The sequence below is a fragment of the Varanus komodoensis genome, unplaced genomic scaffold (assembly GCF_004798865.1).
Source record: "Varanus komodoensis strain SLA01 unplaced genomic scaffold, ASM479886v1 scaffold44_3, whole genome shotgun sequence".
Lineage (NCBI taxonomy): Eukaryota > Metazoa > Chordata > Lepidosauria > Squamata > Varanidae > Varanus > Varanus komodoensis.
In genome coordinates this window covers 6425280-6449565 of record NW_025336010.1, presented here as the reverse complement: position 1 = coordinate 6449565, position 24286 = coordinate 6425280, and the positions used below count along the sequence as shown (strand labels likewise).

General features: G+C 44.5%; 1 long non-coding RNA gene across 1 annotated transcript; it reads left to right on the top strand.

Moving 5' to 3' along the window:
• Positions 1–421: 421 nt before the first annotated feature.
• Positions 422–16216, top strand: LOC123030317. Its single transcript, XR_006416081.1, has 3 exons — positions 422–535; positions 12316–12321; positions 16204–16216. It is a non-coding gene; the product is annotated as an uncharacterized LOC123030317 (long non-coding RNA).
• The last annotated feature ends 8070 nt before the right edge of the window (positions 16217–24286 follow it).

The window sequence follows — 24286 nt, the reverse complement described above, 5'->3', positions numbered from 1 at the left end:
GTTTTCATAAGGGTGGACAACTTGTGGCTCTTCAGAAAAAGTTCACTGTTTTTGTACTGCAAGCTGCCTTGAGGAGACCACAGTCTTGAAAGGTGGCTAAACATTTCCATAAAATACATTTAAAAAACCCTTGAGTGCATATTTCTTTTAAAAAGTAATTCAAAGCCTGTCTTGTTTCATCAAGCTTTTGCTGGGTTTGGAAGTTGTATTCTGCTGCCTTTAAAAGAGTGATGTTATTGTAGAGGTTCTAAAGAACTTTTTATATAATATCTGTTGTAAGAGGCACATGACTCTAAAGTAGGATTTATAAATATAGAAAGGAATGAATGAATGAGTTTTCTGTCTTTCAGTCTGGTTAAGACACTAGCAGCCCCTGGCATGGTGGTTAGAGCACTGGACTGGAACTGGGAAACATGGATTCTAGTCCTCACTTGGCCATGAAGCTCACTGAGTGAGCTTGGGTCAGTCATGGACACTCACCCTATCCTCCCTCACAGGGTTGTTGTGAGGATAAAATGGAGAGGAGGCACTTTGGGTTCCTTGCAAAAGGAGGAAAGACAGCATAAAATGCAATGTAATCATAGTTGTTGTTAGTCGTGAAGTCGTGCCCGACCCATCACGACCCCATGGACCACATTCCTCCAGGCTTTCCTGTCCTCCATCATCCCCCGGAGTCCACCCAAGCTCACACCAACCGCTTCAGTGACTCCTTCTAGCCACCTCATCCTCTGCCATCCCCTTCTTTTGCCATCTATTGTTCCCAGCATTAGGCTCTTCTCCAGGGAGTCCTTCCTTCTCGTTAGGTGGCCAAAGTATTTGAGTTTCATCTTCAGTATCTGGCCTTCTAAAGAGCAGTCAGGGTTGATCTCCTGTAGGACTGAACGGTTTGATCACCTTGCTGTCCAAGGGACTCGCAGGAATCTCCGCCAGCACCACAATTCAAAGGCCTCAATTCTTTGGCGCTCAGCCTTCCTTATGGTCTAAATTTCACAGCCATACATTGCAAGTAATCATAGCAAGAAGAAACATATAGAAACAGGTGTATGCATGGAAGAAACTTTTGCTTCTTCTCATTAGTACTCCTGTCTTGACAAACCAAAGAATTCAATAAAACTGGCAGGTTTCCAGAGCTCAGTTGAGACATGTAAGCACAAGCTGTTTTAGTAGCTTAGGATGAAAATTCAGATTTATGCATCTGTTTCTAGTCATGCAGATGCTAGAAGGAAAGTAATTAGATGCATGAATATTGACTGAGCCCACACAGTGCCTTTCAAAACATTATGGACGGGAATAATATGGGTGGTCCACATCGTTAGTCTGACCACAAGCTCCTCAGGATGAACACAGGCAGAAGGAAGGACAGGGCAACCACTGTATTTTCAACTCCTGATGATGGTATTCTCCATGGGGTTGGAAGCAGATTTACCATTATGGCTCATTGCAGTAGTCTCTGATCTGCCTAGCTGAGACCTGCCAAACATAAATGGATGAAGCAAACTCTTGCTGAGCTGGATGGAAGGAATGAATTAGTTGCTCTCACATGGAAAATGCAAGAGGACATGTGAGGACGCAAGGTCACAATTACAAAACTGATCTGCAACTTGCTTAACTATTTCATTCCCAGCCTTCCTTCCATGTTTTAGTGTGGGTATCCTGCCCACCTGCACAGGAGACTGCATGCCATCTCCTGCTACCTGGATCGTACAGGTGACATTGGAACAGTTATACCAGGTTGTAAAACCACGGACCCACAGAAAAGGTGGCTTTAGTGGATGAGGGTGGAGCCAGAGCCAAAAGTGGGTGGAACTTCCAGGACTTCATAGTGTTCTCTCTCAATCTCAATCTCCTTCCATACCACCCCATCTCTCTGTTTCACCCCAACAACTCACATGAAATTAGGTCAAGAGTCACAAAATATATGGTTGATAGCCACATATGGTAAATTGGTGAAAATAACTCAGTTTGCTCAATCAATCAGTGAACAAGAGCTAGACAATTCCTTCCTGGTCCCCATGGATCAACTAGTTACTCCCATACAGCTGGCTACCAGCAGTGTTAGGGTCTATTGTTTGGAGTAGATGGGGCTGCTTGAAATTGTGGTGCCCATGCCATCCTCCCTCCCAAAGCTTAGCCTTGAAAACCAGCCCTATTCATTCCAACATCTTCATGATTCTCCAGAAAGCAACATTCCACACAAGTGCATAAAGCAGAGGAACAGAAACCTTGTAATGAACACTTACTTGCAAACAGCCAGTGCGCATCTAGTTTTCTCTCACCCACTTCATAAAAGTGGAGTCAAATTATGCTCGTGTTTATGCATTTTATTTAAAACACTTATCTCGTACCTTTCCTCAACAAGACCAGGGAGGCTAGAAACATAATTTAAATCAACAGGTTAAATCAGCAGCATGAATCCAATTTCAAGAAGTCCCACTGAAATGAACAGAACTTTAGTTACTATGGTGAACTTAAGTTCATTAATTTCAGTGCCTCTGCTCTAAGAAATATTAATGTTGGATTTAACCCATTAATGTAGCCATTTTAAAAACAGTTCAACAACAGCAAGAAATGCAATGAAGTAGTCATAAAGCTCTAAAACAGCAGAGAATAGTGAGAAAAGGAAATGCAGACGGCCATAGAAATAATTTAACTGCAGGAAATTAAACCATTTTTTAAAAGGAGCAACAATTTATGGCCCAAAAGTCTTCTGAAAAGGGAGAGTTTGGGACATTCCACAGCAGGCCATAAAACAGAGGGGTAAAATGGGCCTCCTCTGAGTGGGAGTTCCAGAGCCCATCTCCAAGAACGCCATGCTCCATGATGCCAGTGTATCAATGCAGGCAGCATGCCCAGCGTGGACTCTTGGAGAGATGGAGGATCAGCAGACCAGAGGCTGGAAGCATATTCTTTTAAGGTTTTCCACTTTGCAGGAAGGGGCATCATCTGAGAAGGGGTTTCTGGACTGAAGCATGAAAGTTGCAGTCTGCTCTTAGGTGCTGCCACATCTGGCCTCTCTTCCTGCTCTGAACCCCAAGGGCTCCTGCCTTGGACCAGAACATAACTGGAAAGCAGCTGCATGTCTTCCATAGATGTGGCTCCAGGCTGCAGCTCTCTGGGTCAACTGTAGTTTTGGAGCACTACTCAAAGACAACCCTGTGCAGAGTACAGTGCAATAATCCACATGTCTGGTCAAGCTTGTGATTCCCAGGAACAGGAATAGTTGGTATACCAGTCAAATCTGGGCAAAGACACTTCTGGACACAACCAGTGCCTGAGAATCTCAGACCTTCTAAGGTATGAACTTGCATTTTGAAGGGGTGCTGCCCCAACCAGTTCTGGTTAAATTTATATTCTTCACTTACCTCTGCTAACCAAGAACACTTCTGTCTTGTCTGCATTAAGATTAAGACTCAATTGCCCAAATCCAGTCTGCTATTATCTCCTGGAACAGGTTCGCAGTACATTTGTAGGACCTGGCTGGGAACACTGCGATATCATAACATGAGAAGAATTCTGCAAGGTTACAGAAGGAAGGAGAACTAGACACGGGCTGGCTGTTTTAGCAGTCACACATTTACCACACTATTAAATTTGCTTCCCCTGCACGTTTTCAGCCCTTGATACACTGATGGTGATGTGTGACTGCACCACCATATCCTTTTATTTTCCCAACAAACAACCAGGAGGGGAGGAGTACAATTCAGATTATGATTACAGAATTGAGGAAGGGGTGTTCATCCTTCCCCCATGCCATTTTCACTATTGAAAATGCCCTTCCCCAAAGCTGCTATTTTCTCTGGCAAGAGAAATGCACATAAACATCATTATTTTTGCACGTATTCAGGCCAAATAGCTTCCCAGGAGGGAAATGGTGCAAGGGGGACCTTAACCCTCCTTTCTTTCTGTGCCATGGTCTTGATCTAGACCTGATGGTGACTTTGAACCCACCTGTTAGTACCAATAAATGCAGTACCTTGTCTTGAGGCAGCATGATAGCTAACCTGAGCATTACCAGCCTGCTGCTACTGGAGGTACAGGGCAGTCCCTGAGTTATAAATGAGTTTTGTTCCAGAGAATGTCTTTAAGTCAAATTTGGATGCAAGTCGGATCATGTTGTATTTAGCATGAGTAAGCCAAATGTTTGTCTTAATATACAAATATATTTTACCTTCTATGCATATAAAACACTTAAGAAACACTTCCATATACAATAAAACATCTTAAGCACAATACAGTACTGCACTGGAAGTTATGGAAGGCAGTGCTAACTGCATGTGACTCAAAACACACTGGCTTGGATACATTCAAGCTGACAAACAACCGATGCTATGGAACATTTTCATAAGTATTAAAAATAGTTCCTGTGTTGGTACTGATGTACAAATCAGTACAGTGGTACCTCGGTTCACAAACTTCATTCGTTCCACAAATCTGGTCACGAACCGAATTGGTTATGAACCGAGTCCAATTTGCCCATAAGGTTCAATGTATATAAGGTTACTCTGTTCTGCACCATATGTAATTTTTTCTAACCACAAAAATATGAAACACAGTACAGTACAGTATGAAGAGAGAGAACACTAACCTTGCTTGAGGCAACTTCTGGCATGGAGGACAGGAAGGTGGGTGGGGAGGAGGTTATTGTTTGGAGGGAGAGTCTGCGACCGTGATCTCGACTAAAGGAATCTGCGACCATGTGTCAGAGTGGGAAAGATGGCCATGTTCGTGTTCATGCGAACACGATCGTGGCCATCTTCCCCGCATGAACACAATTGCGGCCATCTTCCCCGCACCACAACCAATATCAGAGTGTGTTCAAGCAGGGAAATGGCCACGATCATGTTCATCACCAGATGCGATGTTCGCAAACAGAAGCAAAATTTTGCCGAACTTTCTGTTCACGAACTGAGGTATTACTGTAGGAAGAACTTTCATTGGTTAAATCATGCAATCATTGACAGGCCTGAGAAAAACCCTCTTTTCCAGAAATCAGCATGTGCGCCTCCTTGAAATGTAGCTGACACTGGCCAGGTACCATTTCAGAGAAAGCTAGTTGGCACTTGACAGATAATAGCAGCTCAGGCAAAGGGCAATTCACCCCACCCCAGCCAATCTTCCTCCTCTTCTATGTAATAGCACCTCATCGTCCCCCTCTTCAGAGGATCTTCTTTGGTATGCAAGTGGGAAAAATCTGTGTTATGTGTAGCCCTCTAATGAGCAATGTATAAAAGGCCCAACTGAGGACTGCTCAGGTGCACCATCTGGAATGATTTGTTGGTAGCCAGCTATTTTCAGGAATAAATCCTTTAAAAGAAAACATTCCCCTGCTGTGTATTTTGGGCATATGCACACCAGAACATGGATCATTTGGTCAACAGTACTATGAACCATTTGTCTGTAATGTGAATTTTTAAATAATAGGCTTTATGGCAGTTCATTCATGAGTTTTTCATAATTTTGACATTTGCAGTCCCCAGATTATGAACATCTGAGTTGCAAACATCCATACCTACAAATGAACTGCCATAAAACCTATTAATTTTTTAAAAATTTCTGCTGGAAATCATTATCACCACAGAGAGAGGAGAAGCAAGAGGGAAGCAAGGGAGCACCTCTGAAACATCACCATAGGGAGAGAGGAAGCAAAAGGGGAGAGAGGGAGGCCTCCAAAGCAGACCTTCCTCCCCTGCCCATCTGGAGAGGGAAATCTTTTCAGCATTTCTTTGCCTTGATGCAAGGAGGAGGCACTGGTGAGTTTGGGTGGGGAGGAGAGGGGGCTTAGAGAGAGTTGTGGTTTTTCTACTTTCATGGGGTCCTGCGAATGTGGAGGGCTGGCTATACGTGATCTGACTTACATACAAATTTGACTTAAAGATGAATTTCTATTTTCTTAGGAATGCAACTCATTTGTAACCCCAGGACTGCCTGTACTTTGCTCTGTGATATTTATTGTTTCTACTTGTTATCCTTTTTGCTTGCCATGGTAGAGGAGCTCTGCACCTTCTCCTTGCAACTAACAGGAAAAATAACAAAAGCAGCTCTGAAAAAAGGGTTCCTGAAGGATTTTCCTCATGATTGCTCCAAGTGAAAAACAAATTCCTGTTTGTTTACTTATTTTTGCATTCCTCCTCCTTGTTTAATTGTATTTGCTGCTTTAAAGACTAATCCTTTAAGTGCCTGCTGTGCTATTAAAAGGTTTGTTTTTAACACTGAATCAGAAAGCTCCGTCTCCCAGTTAAATAATATTTGGAAAGCAAAATAGGTGCCTGACAGCTTGCAGCAGCCTTACACCTGCTGGATGCTGGGTGAGATACATTCCATCATTGCTTCTGCCTTCAGCGGCTGGCCTGGATGCACTGGATAACAGTCTGGTTACATGAGGGAGTTGCAGTACACTCAAGCCAGAGCAAGGTGGTGTATGAATATTTCAGGAGTGACATTTGCAAAGATGTGCATTCCTACAAACTACCGAGCATGCTTTCCCTATAAGGTTAGTACAGCATAAAGTCTTCTCTGGCAGACTGTTTGGTCATAATCTAGTCCAGTGGCTGAAGCTCTTGGATGAAAACTATCCCTCCCTGAGAATTCCAGGCTTTTTCTATAAAGGACCTGAAAAGAAGATTCCATAACTTCTTGGGCAACATCTTGACAAGGAGCTTCTGAGGCTAGGGGCCTTCTTTACTGCATGGCCTTGCTCTGTGCAGTGAGTTATCAGAGCAGCAGCATCCCCAGCAATGAACTGTTCCCAGGCTGTGGATTGGCTCAGAGGCATGGGCTAGTTGTTTGGCACTCTCAGGCAGGAAGGGCTATAAAAAGCTTCCTGTTTGTGTTGGCTCATTTCCTGCGAAACAACGGTCTTCCTGAATCTGGCGTTTCTGTGTGTCTCTCAGTAGCAAATTCTGGGCTTGGCCTGCTATCTTTGATTCTTCGGGGGAAGGGCTGGAACTCAGCAGGGGAACACAGATTTTAAGTCCCTGGTTTAGCCCCTGGCATATGCAAATACAGTTGGGAAAGAGTTCCTGCCTCGATGCCTAGTAAGCTGCTGTGAGTGAACATAGACCAGTTTTCGGGAGCCTCCAAGTTCCCCATCTGGCCTGCCAGCTCCTTCTCCAGGCCTGCTTCCTCTCTTGATAAGGCCAAGCTCTTTTTTTTCCTTATGAGCACTGATAAAGACTCCCTTTCTTATTATTTTCCATCAGCAGATGATCAGAGATAAAAGCTTTCCCTTGCTGGGGAGAAGGTCTGGGGTCTGGGGAAGAAGTTGCTGAATGTCTCAGTCCTGCTGTGGTTTGGCAGCTTATTTCTGACTGAGCGTAAAACGCGTCAGATTAAAATGCCCCTTTCGCCCCCTGGTTGATGGAATGCAGCTCCAAAACCATTCCCAGGTTGGAATTAAGCCCTTGAACTGAAAAAGGTTCCCCACTGCTGGCACCGTGATGATAATGCAGATGGACCAAATCTCTGTTTCATTATGAGGCAGTGTCCTCCCTTCACACATTAAAAGCCACAGACCTTTCTTGCAACACATGTTTTATTGACCAAAGCATGTTCCAGAAGAACAAACATCCAGAATGAATCTGTTTGTTGAACCCAATCTAGTATTCACCATCAGGAACTTTCCTTAGGAACCTCCTGGGCCCCGGCATTTTGGGAACGGCCTTCTTAAAACAAGCATGCCTCTTCTCTGCATGCTGATCCTTTGATTGGGCTGCTCTCCTCTGTCACATCATGGGGTGAAGAGCCACGTCTGCCTCATCTGTCTCTGAGAAAGTCCCCTGTTCCAAGTCGCCTCCCAATAGCTGTACATACTGGTCATTCCCAGAGGCTGCTGGAGCACCTGGGAATCTGACCTGGAGATAAGTGCCTCCACTTCTCTCATGTCAACATCTGGAACTGGCCCACATTCCAAGCCCCCCCTCCCCAAAGTCCAGCCAGCAGGCCTTGAGAATGCACACCAAGATGACTTTCTGCCTCTAATACTACTTTTTGGCACTTCTTTGACAATGGCCTATGTCTCAGTCAAATAACATCAGATGGTCTTCCAAATGTGCCACTTTCCCTTCCTTCTGTTTAGCAAGTGAAGAACACATTCTGGAGGGACAGTCTTGTCCCCTGAGTCTTGCAGCACTTTAAAGACCCGCACAGATTTATTGTGGCCACAAAAGTGTACACCACAACAAAATCTGCTACCGTTTTAAGTGGAGAAGACTTGTTCTAGATCTGCTTTCAGGGAAGCTTACAATTTTTTAAACTGTTGCCATAGCTCCTGACTTAACAATGTTAACATTTGTAGAGTTAAACAAAGCTATCTCTTGATCGAGTGTTGACATGCTTAGTTTTAACAAAGATTTCTGGGAGGAAAAACATACCCATTTTTCCCTGAAAGGAGTTGTGGACCCAAATCTTCAAGTTGCATTTAAGAGCATGTGGAATGTAGAATGACCGTCAAAACAAATGCTGACAGCTGTCTGGAGCATTCTGGGAGTTGTAGGTGTTCTTGTGTCTAAAGGAGTGGACCTTTAAATTCATGGTTCACAGATGAGATTTAACTTAGAATTGCCTTACTTAAGGAGAAGAGATCTTTGCTGAAGGAAAATCATAGAATTTGCTGGTCTGGAATGGAAATGACCATTTAAAGATGTCCGTGCTTTATTTTTATTTTTATTGTATGGAAACCCCCCTCCCTTATTTTTCTCTTGCAAGAAATCCAAGGTGACTCACATAATCCTCTTCCACTGCCATTTTATTCTCACAACAGCGCTGTGAGGTGGGTGAGGCTGGGAGTTCGTGACTGGCCCGAAGACATCCAGTGAGTTTCATGGCCAAGGGGAGACTGTAACCTTTATCTTCTGAGTCTCGGTGCAGCTCTCTGACCACTATATCACAGTGGCTCTCACCTTGAAACTCATTTTTTTTTTTAAAGTAGTCAAATGGCAGGAAGAAAAACATCTCACGATTTTAAGGTGCTTATGTGGTGTCTATGGTATTGAACATCTGAGTGTTGGCAGGTAAGAATAGGTCATGGATGGAAATGCCTTTGTCTGGCTCATGTATCTGAGCTCCATGCTTCAGTAACAGGATGGTTTTAGCAAGGACTGCTACCTGTTTGTTTATGTCAGGACTCCTGTTCTCCAAGAGGGCACAGAGAACTTTGGCTGTGGGGCATTAGAGAAATAGTTAGAGAGCTAAAAGCTCAGTGGGTGCTGCTTTCCCCGTCACTGTATCTTTGTGTCAGGAGAATTGTCTAGCAAACTGCACATCTGCCGAAAGCTCGGGAGCCCTGCCCAGACTTAAACGACTCATGACAAAAGCCCATCTGTCATCATCCTAAACTCACCTCCAGCCCTGGTGATTCCACATGTTTCCTTGGGGGAAGCGGCTAGTAATGAGGGATGTGACTGAAATCTGCAATGGACTCAAAAAAGTTGGCATTTTTAAGAATTCAGCCCGCAGATTATACAGCAGGCTGGATTCTTTTATTCTGCAGAGTTGCGGACCTTTTTTTATTTCTGTTTTTTATCATTGTGCACAAATTTAGTCATAGAAATATTTAAAAAGATACTGGCCAAGAGTGTGCATTTCCCCCATATGGGATTTGCACATTTTGGGGAGTGTGAGGTGGTGGGAGTGTGAATGTGCACAGTTCATCTGAATGCATTTGCACAAAATCTGATTCTGTCAATGAGTAGACAGGAGAATGAAAGGTGCCTGACAATCTGTGAAATGTAGATGGGGTGGATTTTACAACATCTGTATTTCCTCAGCTGTGGCTCACTGGCAGAGCACCTGCTTTGTATGCAGATATTCCAGTTTAATTCCTGGTTTCTCCAATAAAAAGGTCTCTCAGGTAGAAAGTCCGGGAAAGGGCTTGGCCTGAGGCCTTGGAGAACTGCTGCTGGAGTGAAAATGATGGAGTTAGATGAGGCAGCTGCCTATACTCATATGCCGATTTGTCAGAAGCGGTTTCCTTAATATGCTTTACCGTAGCTTGAATCCATTGCTACATGTCCCTCCCGCCAAGGGCCTATGTAAACATTTGTTCCTTTTTTCATGACATTCTTTTAGATTCTTGCAATATCACTGTTTTTCTTGTAATTGCTTCATTCCCCCACCCCATAGATGTCCTGTTCACTCATCCATTCCTAACAAATGCCATATGTTCCAAAGCTTCAACTTATTACTCCTGCTCTTGAGTTTTCTGGCATGCTAAAAATGCAGCAACCAAACTCAGCTCAACCTTTTATCTAATCAGCGCCAGGCAGACCAGTGCTTTAACCATTTTGCATGAATGTTTTTGATGATGATGATGAAAAAATTAACCATAATAGGCAGCATTTTTTTTTGAAACACACTAAATCAAGGATGGGCAGAAGGTAGGTCAGGATCTTTTAGCAGGTCTCTGGGTAATTTGCTGTGGACCAGCAGAGGTTTCTGACTTCGTGTAATATTAGAACAAAATTACTGCTGAAATTAAGAAAGCTCGGGTGGAAACAGGAGCAGATTTGTATCTGAAAGAATTTGTGTATGAGCTCATGTTTTGGTTCTGAGGCAAATCCTGGAGTGAGAGTGTATTCAGTGGCACTTAGTTGTCCAAATATGTGCCTGCCTTTTTGAACCAATATTTTACAGCTGGCCACAGAATACTGTTGATCAACAGAGCTGACTGTGTAAGCCTAAACCCTGCAACTTCTTGTATTAAGTGGACTACGGCTGATTTTCTGTCTTGTGCAGGGTAGGGCCACCTCCACTTTACAGGCGCAATCCAGCATGCAGTTTATTTTATTTATTTATTTATTTGGGATTCTTGTATGCCGCCCCATTCTCATAAGCCTTGGGGCGGCTTCCAACAAATAAATAACAATACAATACATAAAAAACTGGAAACATCCAGGCAATAATTTAAAACCAATAAATAAGTTGGCAATTAATTAAAATAATGTTTAAATAAAAAGGTATTGCCCTGGCGCCAAAAAACAAATAATGACGGCACCAGGCAGACCTCTCTGGGGAGCGCATTCCATAAGTGCACTCAGTTTCCCCAACCCATTGCCACCCCTTCCCAAGCTCCTCCTCCTCTTCTAGCAGGCCCTCATTTCTAGAGGGCTCCTCTTTGTATGAGGAAGAGCTGGCTGTACTGAGTCTAGAGAACCTTAAGGAGAGCCATGATAGCAGGTCTTCAAATTTCTGAAGGGGAGTCATGAAAAAGATGGAACAGAGTTTTCTTTTGCTTCAGAGGGCAGGGCTAGAACCAATGGGAAGAAATTCAGATGGAGCTGATTCAAGCAGGGAAAGACTTCCTAATGGCCAGAGACAATGGAACAGACTGCCTTGGGAAGTGGTGGGCTCTCCTTCTCTGGAGGTATTTAAACAGTGGCTGGACAGCTACATTTGCAAGATTCCTGCACTGAGCTGGGGTTAGGCTAGATGAATTATAAGGAGCTTTCAAGACATAAAATTCTTTGTGTTCATGATTTCTGTTGCAACCAGTCTAGCCCTCTGGATCAGCCTAGACCAGCATGTGTGCACTGGTTAAAAGTGCCTACCATTTACAGTGCCCCAAGAGTACTGAATGAAACTCTTCAATATTTAAAGAGCACATTACTGCAATTAGATAGGCTATATAATCTCATCATTTCTCGTCTCATCAATCCCAAATTACTCTAATGACCTGAAACATGCATGTGTTTGTGTGTAGGAGATGTAAGCAGATAGGTAATTTTTACATCATGGGGAAAGTACACTCTTGTGTAAGAATTGTGAGATAGCCTAATAACGATGATGTTGATAGTAATGCAGCACCATCAGAACATCCCATTTTACAACAGGGGTGGGCAGAAGGTAGATCTGGTTCTAGTTGTGGATCTCTGGGTGATTTGTGATGGATTAGCAAATCATTCCCGACACCGATGATTTAACAATAGTGACAACATAAGGCCTTGTTTTCATCTTAACTAAGAACACTTGGAGGGAAATAGGGGTAGATTTGTATATAAACAGATCCATGTGCAAGCTCCAGTTCTGGTACTGAAAAAAATCATCCTAATCTGAACATGGAATGAGAGGCAGCTTATTCCACACTTCTGTGCCCTTCTTCTTAAGCCACTATTTTGCATCAAGCTCCTGTGCAAGAGGACTTTGGGGTTCTCATGAAAAATACAGTAGATCCTGCAAGTTGAACACGGGACAAGTGACCCCTTTGGACCCATGGGCACAGTTGCCAATTTGAGAAACAATCTTTGGCACCACCACAAAATGGGTTATACCACAGAGGATAACATTGGCCTGCACCCACCTTCCATCTTTGTTTCTTAAGAGCTCCATGTGTGGTGTGCAGGCATTCATGGGAAAAGAAAACAGAAGCAGCCAGGGGCTCTCATTTTGCTTTGAAGTGATCCCAGCTGCCAGTCAGAAGAAGTGCTATTAAAACAAGAAGTGGGAGTGGAAGTGCACCTCTACGGGCACCATGAATGTAGTCTTGAGGATGCTCTGGAATCACTCCTGCCACTCTGAGACATGACAAAGGAAGGTTTTCCTTCTCCTGGAGCTTACACTCTCGAACAGGCAGTGGCCTGGTTTGCATGACACAGTGGTGGTTAATAAGCCACAGTGGGTTGTTTACCATCCCTCTGCATGCCAGCCCATTTCCCCAATTATCCTCACCATGTGTGGGTCCTTGTCCCATCCTGATAAACCATCTAGAGTTCATGGCCTAGTGCAGGGTTGTGAGGCGGTCTCCAAACCCTCCCTGCTAATCCTTCTCTGTTGGGTTTGGAGGACATGAGAAGTCCTGGTGAGAGCATGATCAGCAACCTGGTGCCAGTGGATGCTGCAGTGACCACGCAGATCAGGTCTATGGGGGAAATCATCTGGCGGAAAGAGGAAAAGGCAAGGAGGAAGAGGGGTGGGATTAAGGGGTTGAGGAGGAATGGAGAATCTGAGGTTCTCCTGCTGTTGCTGGACTCCAACTTCCATCAGACCCAGACAGCATAGCCAGTGGTCAAGAATAATGGGAGGTATATTCCAACAACATCTGGAGAATCACAGCTTCCCCTACTCTAGGGGTAAGCCAAGGGCAGTACAGGAAACGGGTTTTCAGGAGAGATTTGACAGGAAAAAGAGATATAGTGTAATACCCATTTTCAGGAACAGAATTTCACACATGGGGTCAGCAGTGGAGAAAGGTCAATTTGTTTCATTACTTTTTCTTGAAAGAAAATGACACTGCTGCTGTTTGATCTAGTGCTGAATATTTTTATTTATTGAAGGATATTACATGAGACTGAAGGGTGTTAAACACATACTGGTGGTAATATTGCTGTTTTTATAGCTATTTGACTGCCATTGACTGCATGATTTGTGTGCATCTGTGTAGTGTTTTATGATGAAGAAGAGGGAGAGAGATAAAGAGGGATGGAAGAGAAACAAAGAGAAAAGGAGGGAGCAGAAAGAGAAGAATGACCTACTGCTGGCTGTGGCCCCTCAAGCTGTTGAACTGTGCCCACAACAGGTTACTCATGAGGGAATGCAGCTGCTTATGGGAAAACGGTTGCCCAACTTTGCATATATGTTCTGAGAAGTGGAAAAAGCACAGCCAGGGTTGCTGCATCTGTCTGATCCACACACAGGCGCTCACATGGGAACATGGAGCTACAAGCAGATTTTCCAGTTAAAATGAACACCAGAAGCCGTGGGCAGAAGGAATGGAAGTGGCTGGTGACTTCTTGGATTACTGAGCTGACAGTTATGGGCTGGAGGCTTCTAGCTGCAGAGCAAACCTCCAGGCGGAGGGCGCTGGCACCACACAATCTCATTAGGGCTGAAGAGCATGTCCTCCAAGCCGCAGAAGCCCGAGGCTGCCTGTCATCCTCTTTGCATAGCAGCGGAAGAGCATTCAAAGGGACGGGAAAGGCCTTGCCATGTAATGGGTGCAGGATGAACACCGGGGATGTTGCAGGGCCCTGAGATAGAACAGCACTCACTGGGCATGCTTTGGCTTCTTGAAAAATCCTTCTCTGAATGAAATCCTCTGAATGCTGCTGGGGGCAGGGTGCAAGGGCATGCCCACAACTATCCGCCTCCCTCCCATCTCAGCATCCCCACTGCTGGCTGAGTTCTGTGTCCTTCTCAGTACAAATCTTTGTTCTCTGTGTATTTCTTTGCACCGCTCCTCAGATGAGCCTGCCATTGTTAACCCTGGGAGTCACCAAACCTGGCATTGGCAGCTGCACGGTGTAAATATGGCGGGGAATGTGTGGCCCTGCAGATGTTGACCAACGCCATCTCCTATCAGCTCCAGGCTGCGTTGCCCATGGTCAGGGATTATGAGAGTTGGTGTCCAACAACATCCACGGCTTCCCCACCTGTCCTATACACAGTACTGTTAGCACTGGGACAGAACCATCCCTTAGATTATTTTCCAGGCCACTGTCTCTAGTTTCCCATGTAGTTCACTGAGCACATGAGATGGGGTTAGTACCATAGAAACATAGAAACAGAGCGAGTCAGAAGGGGCCACCCGGGCCATCTAGTCTGACCTCCGGCACCAGCCGGCTCCGCTCACGACATGCCCACCATGTGCACGTCCAGCCTATCCTTGAACACCCTCACCGATGGGGCCTCAATGACCTCCCGTGGAAGCCCATTCCACACCCTCGGGGTCCTGACTGTCACGAAGTGCTTCCTGGCATCCAAATGGAACCTTGGCTCCCTGAGCTTTGCTCCGTTGGAGCACGTCCTGCCTTCCTCTGCAGGGGAGAACAGGTCTCTACCCATCTCCGTGTGACATTCCCTCACATACCTGTATGTCGCCAACATATCCCCTCTGAGTCTCCTCTTCTCCAGGCTGAAGAGACCCAGTTCCCTCAGTCTTGCCTCATACCCCATTGTGGCCCTACGCTGCACTGACTCTAACCTGGCTATATTCTTCTGTAATGAGGAGCCCAAAACTGAGCACAATACTCCAGTTGCGGGCACACCAGAGTCGTGTAGAGTGGTAGTAATACCTCTCTTGACCTAGAAGCCAGACTTCTGGCTATGCAACCAAGGGTGGCGTTTGCCCTCTTGACTCATCACACTGCTGACTCATGTTTAGCCTGCAGTCAACCAGTACCCTGAGGTCCCTTTCATAAGTGCTGCTCTCTAGCCACTTGTCCCCTAATCTGTACTTATGACACCTATTCCTGTGCCCCAAGTGCAAGACCTTGCACTTATCCACATTGAACGCCATCCTGTTGTCTCTTGCCCACTTCCATAGTCTGTCCAGATCCTTTTGGATCTGGAGTACCTGCTCCTCAGTTGTGGCCACTGCTCCAGTTTAGCATGGGGATTCGGTGAGAACAGATAGTGCTTTGTGCACCAATCCCAGATTACCAATCAGATCTGACTTTACTGGACTGAACTGTAAGTTTTTGTTCTGAAAAAGTTTTACTGGTTTTTCAGAACCTACCATCAGTGTCATTTATTTCTTTATTTGCTGTTGCCTCCATCTCCTGGCACTTGTTTAAGCTCCTCATGTGCTGCTAGAGTCTACCCTGGCTCCAACAATGACTCATCTGATTCTGCCTTGTTTTGTGCCTCAGCACCAGACTCACTCTCCTGGCCCAACCTATCACCACCCTTTTGTCATGCTCAGGGGATCAGTGCTTTGGAAAGCAAAATTTGGCATGTATACACCAAATTAGATGAGACAGTGGCTGGGTTTGCCTAACATGGCAAACAAGAATTAACTATTGTTCTTTGGTTGGTTGTAGGGCAATGCAAACCCTTTCATGGTTGCAACAATTCATTCTTACTGTGTTAATAGGGCTTGGTGCCCAGCTGCTTTGCCATGATGATGTTTCACTGAGACACTGCCATGATGCCCCATCTTGCATCGCTGTGATACCCTGTTTTGCTTCTCTACAATGCCCCATCTCATCTCACCACCATGCTCTGTCTTGCCTTGCATTATCACCACGTCTCTGCAATGCCCCATCTCAGGAGGCAAGACGGCATGGCAGTGAGGTGAGACAGGTCATCACAATGAGGTGATGCAATGAGACGGGGAATCCTGGCAAGGCAGTGAGACAAGATGGGGCAACATGGCAAAATAGTGAGGCAAGATGGGGCACCACAGTGAGGTGAGAAGGAGGCATTGTGGTGAGGTTGTGAGGTGAGGCATCATGGCAACTGGGTGCTAGGCATTTGGTTGATGCATCCTGGCAGGGAGGAAAGGGAGCATGGAGGTAGCCAATCAGTTTCCTGCTTCTGGAAACTCAACAGTTGCTAGGCAGAACAGGCCAGTGGAAAATGGCAGCTTGAGTGACTGTGCTATCGTGACTGTTCTTGACGCCAAATTCACTGTCAGAAATGTGGAAACCAAGTCACACATAATGAGCACAGAAACTTGAGAACAGATTGCTGGCTCTCCATAGGGATTCACGGTAATGAAACCGGCAGCACTTCACCATGCTTGTTACATTCACATGTGACAATGGGCAATCTCCAGCATGGCTTGCCTTATGTGTGAACCCAGCCAGTGTCAAGGAGCAATCTGTGCCACTGGCTCAAGAGGAGACCTCTGCAACCGGTGGCATGGTGCTCTCTGTATGGAGTGGATTGGACTTCCCAGTGTCACTAGCTAGAGAGGTCTCCTTTTGAGCTGGCAACTCCATGCTGCCATCTTAAGCCCAGGTTGGTAGCACAGGATGAAGCTGTCATCTGTGCCACCAGCTTGAGAGGAGACCTTTCCAGCTAGAAGAATAGACCAGCTCTGCCTTGTGCCACTCTGTTGCATGGAACTAGGGTCTTTTTGCCTGAAAGAAGGTGGTGATGACATTTTTTCTTCACACCACTTTCCAGTGCTCAGGGTGGTGGAATGGAGTGGATCATGCTTCTTCACCTGTTGCTCAAGAGATTTGCTCTTGAACAGCTGGCTGGGATGACATTTCCTCTCTGTACTGCTGCCCTAGCACAGGGCAGAGTTTAGGGAAGACTTCTCCATCACTTCGATTTAAGTCCTGTCTGCACAATGGGGCAGTGTGATTGTAGCCATCGGGAGAGGAAGTTCATTGCTCTTTGTGGGGTCCCTGGGATTCTGCTGGAGGAACGAAGGGGAAGGAGCAGGGGAAGCAAAGCACCAACAGTGAGCTCAATCATCTGTTGTTCCTCATGGGTGCTTGGGGAGCTCCATCACCCCATCATGGTGAATCATCATGATTAGTTGGCCTTATGTATGGGAATATTTGCAATAAAGATTATACAATAGTCTTTCCAAAAATCTAGAAATACCAACTTCTCATTAATGAAAAAAGAGATTAAGTATGAGTATTGTTTTAGAAATTTATGATTCTGAAATGTAACTAATAGTACCCATCTGCAAGCAATGGTATTCCCAAATCACTGTTTTTCACTCACACAGTTATGAGCCAGTTTCATCTTAGTACCAGCATTCCAAATTCTGAATGGTTGCATTTAATGTGTCTGATTTCCAAATAAAAATTGCAACCAGGGGAGTGTGTGCAACCAGGCCATGCTCCAAATAAAAGACACCTCAAAACTGCTAGCCCCTTTAGGGTGGATTCTGCTGCCACCACCACATGCCATGGGATGGATCCCAATAGGGGAAAGGAGTACGTTGCTATGTTAAATGTACCAAACTCATTAGATGCACACCCCCCCCCCGCAAGTGATGACAACAGAGTTGCTACCGCTGGACATAGGTTTCCTTATTTATGCACAAAATGTATTTCTCTTGGTGTTTATGCGAGAGCCTATGAGAGGTTTTCAATCAGGTCATGGGATGTTGTTCAGATTCTTAAACCACTTTGGGTTGCTTGCAAGAGGAAGAAAGGCAAGGTATAAATATAATATAATTATAATAATGTGTAGATGTGCATACGTATCTGCTGTGTATGTGTTTGTAGCTAAACTGGTTTTTATATTATGCATAATGCTGTATTATTGAGGTTTTAAATCTTTATAAACTGCCCAAACAGCTCTGGCTATTGGACAGCAACGAAATGTAATCACTGAATAAATGTGTATGCCCAAGTTGGTAACAAAATTAAAACAGCACAGAGCGACAAAATTACAATAATACACAGCAGTAAGAGCAACACAAATGAATGCAAAATGGTTTTTAGGAAAGTAAGGCCTGTGTAATACCCCACTGTCCTGGAGTTGCCTAGCTGTGGTTCCATCCATCCATCCATCCATTTATATACTGCCCAATAGCCAAAGTGCTCTGGCAGTGAAGCACAGCAACAGTCTGGGATAAGGTGTCGGGAGTCAGCACCACGGACAGCTCCTGGCGAAGCACTGCCGGGCTGGAGCAGCAAACAGCAATTCTGGCAAGAGACCATGTTAGGGAATGTCCTGCTAAGACCAGAGCCCTGAATCATTCATGTGGAGCCCCAGATCTGTGGAGACCATCTGCCCCACCACCCTGCTATCCATGGCATTTGCTGAAATAAAGATACAGGAACCTTGATGGTCAATGTGGCATCTCATTCATTCATTCATTTGTATCCCACCTTTCTGCCCTTGTGGAACTCAAAGCGACTACACGTGATTCCCAGGGGGCCTCCCCTCCAAGCTCAGGCCAGCCCAGGACCTGTTTAGCTTCATCCATATATTGTGGGTGGCAGCAGTTGTACTCTTTGTCCCATCCCTGTTGCCCTATGCCATATGCCCTGCCCACCTCTCGAATGCAACCCTCAAGAGCTTTAAGTTTGGCCCTTGAAACGTCAAAATGGTGAGTCAAAGACTCTTTGACTGATCATCCAAGAGAGCTGAAGGGTGGGGTGGGCAAGAAATGTTAGTTATGTGTGAAGCTGTTGCCTCTTGAGCCACATGACCTACATAACAACATCATATTACTGCTTGAAAACTGTGGCTGTCCTTGGCTGGGTTAATTTATTCATCTCTATCAAATATTCTTTTCATTAAATGAATCCAATGGTGCATTTCTGAAATTCTGCCCTTGATCTAGCAATTATTCAGCAGCTTCTCCCCTCCATTTCCTCACCAACTCCTGAATGTCTTGTGGCCCTGGCTGTGTGAATCAATCAAATAGAAAAATATCCTCCCACTGGGATTAGTGAAGACAGCAACTCTGCAGGCAAGAGGGGGGTTTTGTGGTCTGATTGCTAATGATTACCCAGGGGGTGGGGGGAGGCAGCTGGGTATTGGTTGTCTTTCTGGGCTAGCCCACGAGTGTAGGCTCAGTTCAAAAGAGTGGATCCCCCCCCCCCCCCCGCCACCACCACATTGTTGATAGGATTTCCCCAAACTGTACTGTATTGTTTGTGTTTGTATAGGAACTGAAACAATGGACCATGGATGGACCATGGTAAAGTCCTGGAGCCAGGTATTTGTCAAAGACTGCAAATGTATTCATTCATATTTGATGTTTAATATTGACACTCAGTATTATCTTTCACTATTTCATGGCTTATATTTGATCACTGCTATTTGACAGGCAATATTCGATATTTGGTACTTGATATTCATTACCTGCCATTCTCCATAGTATAGTGCCTGAGCGATTAATGCACATAAAATATAGATGGCAGTGTCTTCCCAAACTGCAGACTCACAGCAAATTGCTCTGCATCCATTCATCTGTGTTCCAGAGCTGCCATAGCTTAAGGGCTGAGCAGTGAATCAGGAAGCCCCTGCTTTGAATTGTGCCTCCTTTATGGAATCACTTGGTTAGGGTAGGCAAACCTCTGAATGTTTGGAATTACGGCTCCCATCAGCCCCAGCCAGCATAACTGTGGTCAGAATGATGGCAGCTGTGCTCTGAAATATGTGGGGGGTGCCATATCAGCTCACCTATCTTTGCACTGGATCAGCTTTTCCCAACTTGATGCCTCCAGATGAGTTGGACTGCACCAGTGAGGTGGGTTTTCCATAAAATTTTGAATTGCATTTTTCCTGGAATAATATCCAGGAATAATGTAAATTAGGTTAGGCTAATTTGCATAGGGCTATTTGCATAGGAAAAATTGTCTGTTTCAGAAACGTTTTCCAGTACAAATTAAGGTCATTCATAGGGAACATTTCAGTTGGCATTGGAAACATTCTGAGATCCTAAAGCAGGGATGGGCAAGGAGTGGAGGTTTTGGCCTACAACTCATTGGCTATGCTGGCTGAAGCTGATGGGAACCATCAGTGAAAACATCTGGAAAATCATGTTGCTTTGGATGTGAGATTCTGGGGAGCAGAAAAACTCACAGAAGATGAAATCTTCCTATATAGAAAGGAAATGGTGTGGATTCTAAGGATAAAAGCCTTTGTCACATAAGGATTTAATGAGGAATTGGTTTCCTTTCCTCCACTGTAATTTAACTTTTTTCTTTGCTGACACTTCCTTTGTTTTCTGTGCAATTAGATAACTACATAGGAAAAATGTGCATTAGATAACTCAGAACATTCTGGACGTATCTCTTTGAAATTGCTAGCACCTGAGTAAGCGACCGCCCTCACCCATGTAAGAGATATTTAATCTGATAATTTAATAATAATTTTACCTGCTAGTTGTTGAGCTGAAGAGATAGAGTTTCAGAACTTGGGCAATTCTAAAGTACAAAGGTATATTTGTATTGAATATATATGCTGTTGTTTGTGCATTGATTTTGTGCATTGTTTCTATTGTGTTTGAGGCTGAAATGTATCAGGCTTTTTTGAAGATAAAATTATAATTCCCAGCACCTTGAGTCGTGTTTTTATTCTGTAGATCAAAACTCCAGGAGGACCACAAATTGCATACCTTTCAAGGGATCTAACTTAGCATACTATATTTAGTAGACAAGGCTAACGTCCTTCATGTTCATTTTTTGCTCCAACATACCACAAGTGTTTGTCCCAAAATATTTGATGGAAGAAAATTAAAGCCTTGTTGCAGCTTGACACATTCAGGTGTGTAGGAGTTTTCATAGTCCCACCTATCAAGTTGGAAAATCTCCTTCAGTCTTGAAGTTGGGAATCCCCACTTGGATTCCACTCTTTTGCCTGCAGTGGAAAGGGAAAGAGCTGCACCAGCTGCTTCCCTGGGGTCACAAGAATGACCTTGGGTAGTACAGGGGAGAGGGGCAGATGGGTGCCTGCAGGGTACAAAACCTGGTTGGAGGCACCTCAACTTCTTCCTTTCCTGCTCCGAAGTGCTGCATATTGAGGGCTGGAATCACCTGCACATGTGCAGGGAAGTGACCTTTGCCTCCACGCTTCCCTCACCCTTCATTGGATGCCCCTAATCCTCCTGAAGGGTTACAGGCATCCCCCTTTGATGGTGCCTTTAGTGTGAATTAAATGTTACCCAGAAAATTGTGGCGTACTTGTAAAAAAAGAAAGTCAATGGTGTGCTTCCCTTGTTTTCTTTAAATTTAAGCAAAACAACCTCCAAACTGTCAACTGAGCATTGTTGGCACACTAATTTGAGCAATGCAATGATGTACTGACAACCTCTCATACTTTTCTACAGAGTTTAGCTCTTTTCCTCTAAGATTTTGGGGTACCTTCAGTTTCACTAATCAGCTAATCCCTACTGATTAGCTCCATTTCACCCTGAAACACACAGTAGTTCAATCACATCTGTGTATTCTCTCACTAACTTGCTAGGACAATCACCTAAAAAACATTAATTAGAACTTTCAAAGTGCCGGGCTTTCCTAGCACCGTACTTTCAGTTGGCATCCATTCATTTTTACTAATGAATTTATGAAATGAAAAAATGATGCCTTTGTCTATTCTGATTCAGTATTTGCCTGGCTTTGTGAGAATGCTAAAGCATGTTCCTCTTACTTACCAGGAAAATTAAACACATTTTGTTCCCTGTCCAGTATGGCTTCGATGTTGTCATTTCCCACGTGATTAATACAGACAGCTTTTGCAGCAACAGCAACATTGTGGAGAGGTTCTTGAGGGTGCAGGGGGACATCCTTCAAGCTGAAAACATCCTTCAAAAACATTCTTCTTACTGATAATACCAGCAAGAAACTCCCCTTTCCCACAGGACAAGGTATCAGACAGACTGGAGCATTTTCATAGCTTTTTATGTCAGAGCACAGAAAAGCAGAAACCAACTCCCAGAAGCACAAACCCACTGTATTTATTCACTAAAATTATAAGAAAAAGGCAAACAAGCAAGTCATGATATAGATACAGAGCAGATGTATTCCAGGTCAGACCATTTGTTAGTCTGTCTCAGTATTGTTTATATCAGCTTTCTCCAACCCAGAGTCCACCAGAGTTGCTGTCCAGTTGGGAATAATGAGCATTGTAGTCCAATACCTGTGGTGGTTGGGGAAGGTTGGTCAACACACTGACTGGTTGTAACTCTCCAGCATTTCATACAAGGCCCTTTCCCAGCTATGCCTGGAGCTGCTGAATATGGGGCTTCTTTTGCAGGCCATACAGCTGCACTACCAGTGAGTTATGCCTCAGGATATGTGAAAAATTCATTTTAGTTTGTTTTGATCAGGATTTTACCCAGTCTGCCTCTACTGGATCAAACGTGGACTCTGTCACAATCTGCAGTAAAAGAATGTACAGTTGTGAGCTCACAATGTGATTTGTGGATCAGAAGCACTCCTTTTGACATTGTGCATACATTTTGGCATGGTGGGTATATTTCAAAGATGCATATACTTAAAAATGAGTACATTTCAAAAATCATTTATTTTAAATGCTTACATTTCAAAAGGAGTACATTTTAAAATTGTCCACAATCAAGAAATATGCATGGATTTTCATGTAAATAGGAAAGACAGAGTTCCCAATCTGATGTGGACTTCAGCCAGAATGAGCTTTTAGAAGAATTTGCAGAATGTAAGGAGTTTGTGTTTTGCTTCTTTACACAACCCTAGCTATGGCCTTTTCTAATTTCAGCTGCACATAAATATTGGGGATACATTTCTGTGACTTTCAGGACTCTTAGGTGTCCTCCAGAGGTCTAAGCCATGCTACCAACCCTCAGAATTCTTTTGCAAGAGCTTTTGGAGGACTGGAAATGCTTCTGGCACATGAAAGGAGGGGGTGCCTTTCTGCATCTCAAGGTCAATCTCTGTTGGACAAAATCAGCCCAACGAGGACTCAGCAAAGTGAGGAGTGCACTCTTCATGGCTCCACTGCTGATCTTTTAATCCAGGAATATGGCAACCAATGGCAGGTCTCCCTTGTATTTCTCTGTTGCCATTGCCCCCTCGCAGCCCTCTTTCTCATCCTGGGCTATCATACTAGAATTATAGTTAAGTTCACACCTCCACAATTCTTAATCCATGGGAACTTTTCCTCCCCCCACCCCCGCCACCCCAATTCTGTACTCACTGTGCAATTAGGAGCACTTTGAAAGAACCAAATTAATCTGCTGTTTAACCATGCTGTGATTTGAAATGGTGGTTAAAGCAGTACATTGAAGGATATTTAATCTGCATTATAGTTTTGCCGGAGGGGGCACGGAGTTGGAACATCTTGCTCGCCTGTTTGTTTTGTGCACAGCAAGGATGGTTTTGGTGAAGAAGGCATCTTATCTTTCTTTGCTTTGTTTCAGGGTGAACAGGATACCTAAATGCATCCAAAATGTCTTTGCCAAAAGGGAGCATTTGTGTTGCCACATAATCCCAGTAAAATAGGGGCTATCCAGGGAACTGCTCACTAAGCACTATGAAATCAGGATGTTTTCATTGTGCTAGCAATTGGCCTAAATGAAGGGTTAGAAACTCATTACCGCATTAGCAAAGAGTAGAATTCAAAGCAGCATTTTCAGCAGCATTCACTGCAACAGAGGTGGGGAACTATGTTGGGGTGGGGTGTGGGTGAATGATGTCAGAAGTCATGGCCATGCTGCCTGTGGCATCTGATTCCTGATCAAAATGCTGGCTGGAGCTTTGCCTGGGGATCAGCTTTGCTGGGTGCAGCATTTCCCAGGAAAAGCTTGTGTGTAAAGAAACTGCCTTGGCCAGTGGCTTATCCTCCTTACCTGGGCGGAGTGCAGAATGAGTGAGTTCCTGGCTTTGTGGTAGAGCTTCAGTTGCATGGGGGTGATGTCCAGGGCATGAACAAACTTGGCTGGTCCTGAGAAGAGATAATGGAGGGGATTCCTTCAGGAGGCACAGAGTGGAGGCCAAGCTCCAGCTCCAGCTCCTGCTCCTGGAGATACCCAGGAAGGCTCCGTGGGCTGGATGGGGAATTTCACAGGTTGGATTAAGCCCATGGAATTGAGTTTCTCCATTCTTGCACTAAAGGATGGTACTACCCCCACCCCTGCAATACAATTAGAAGAACATATTTTAACAATTAGTTTGGA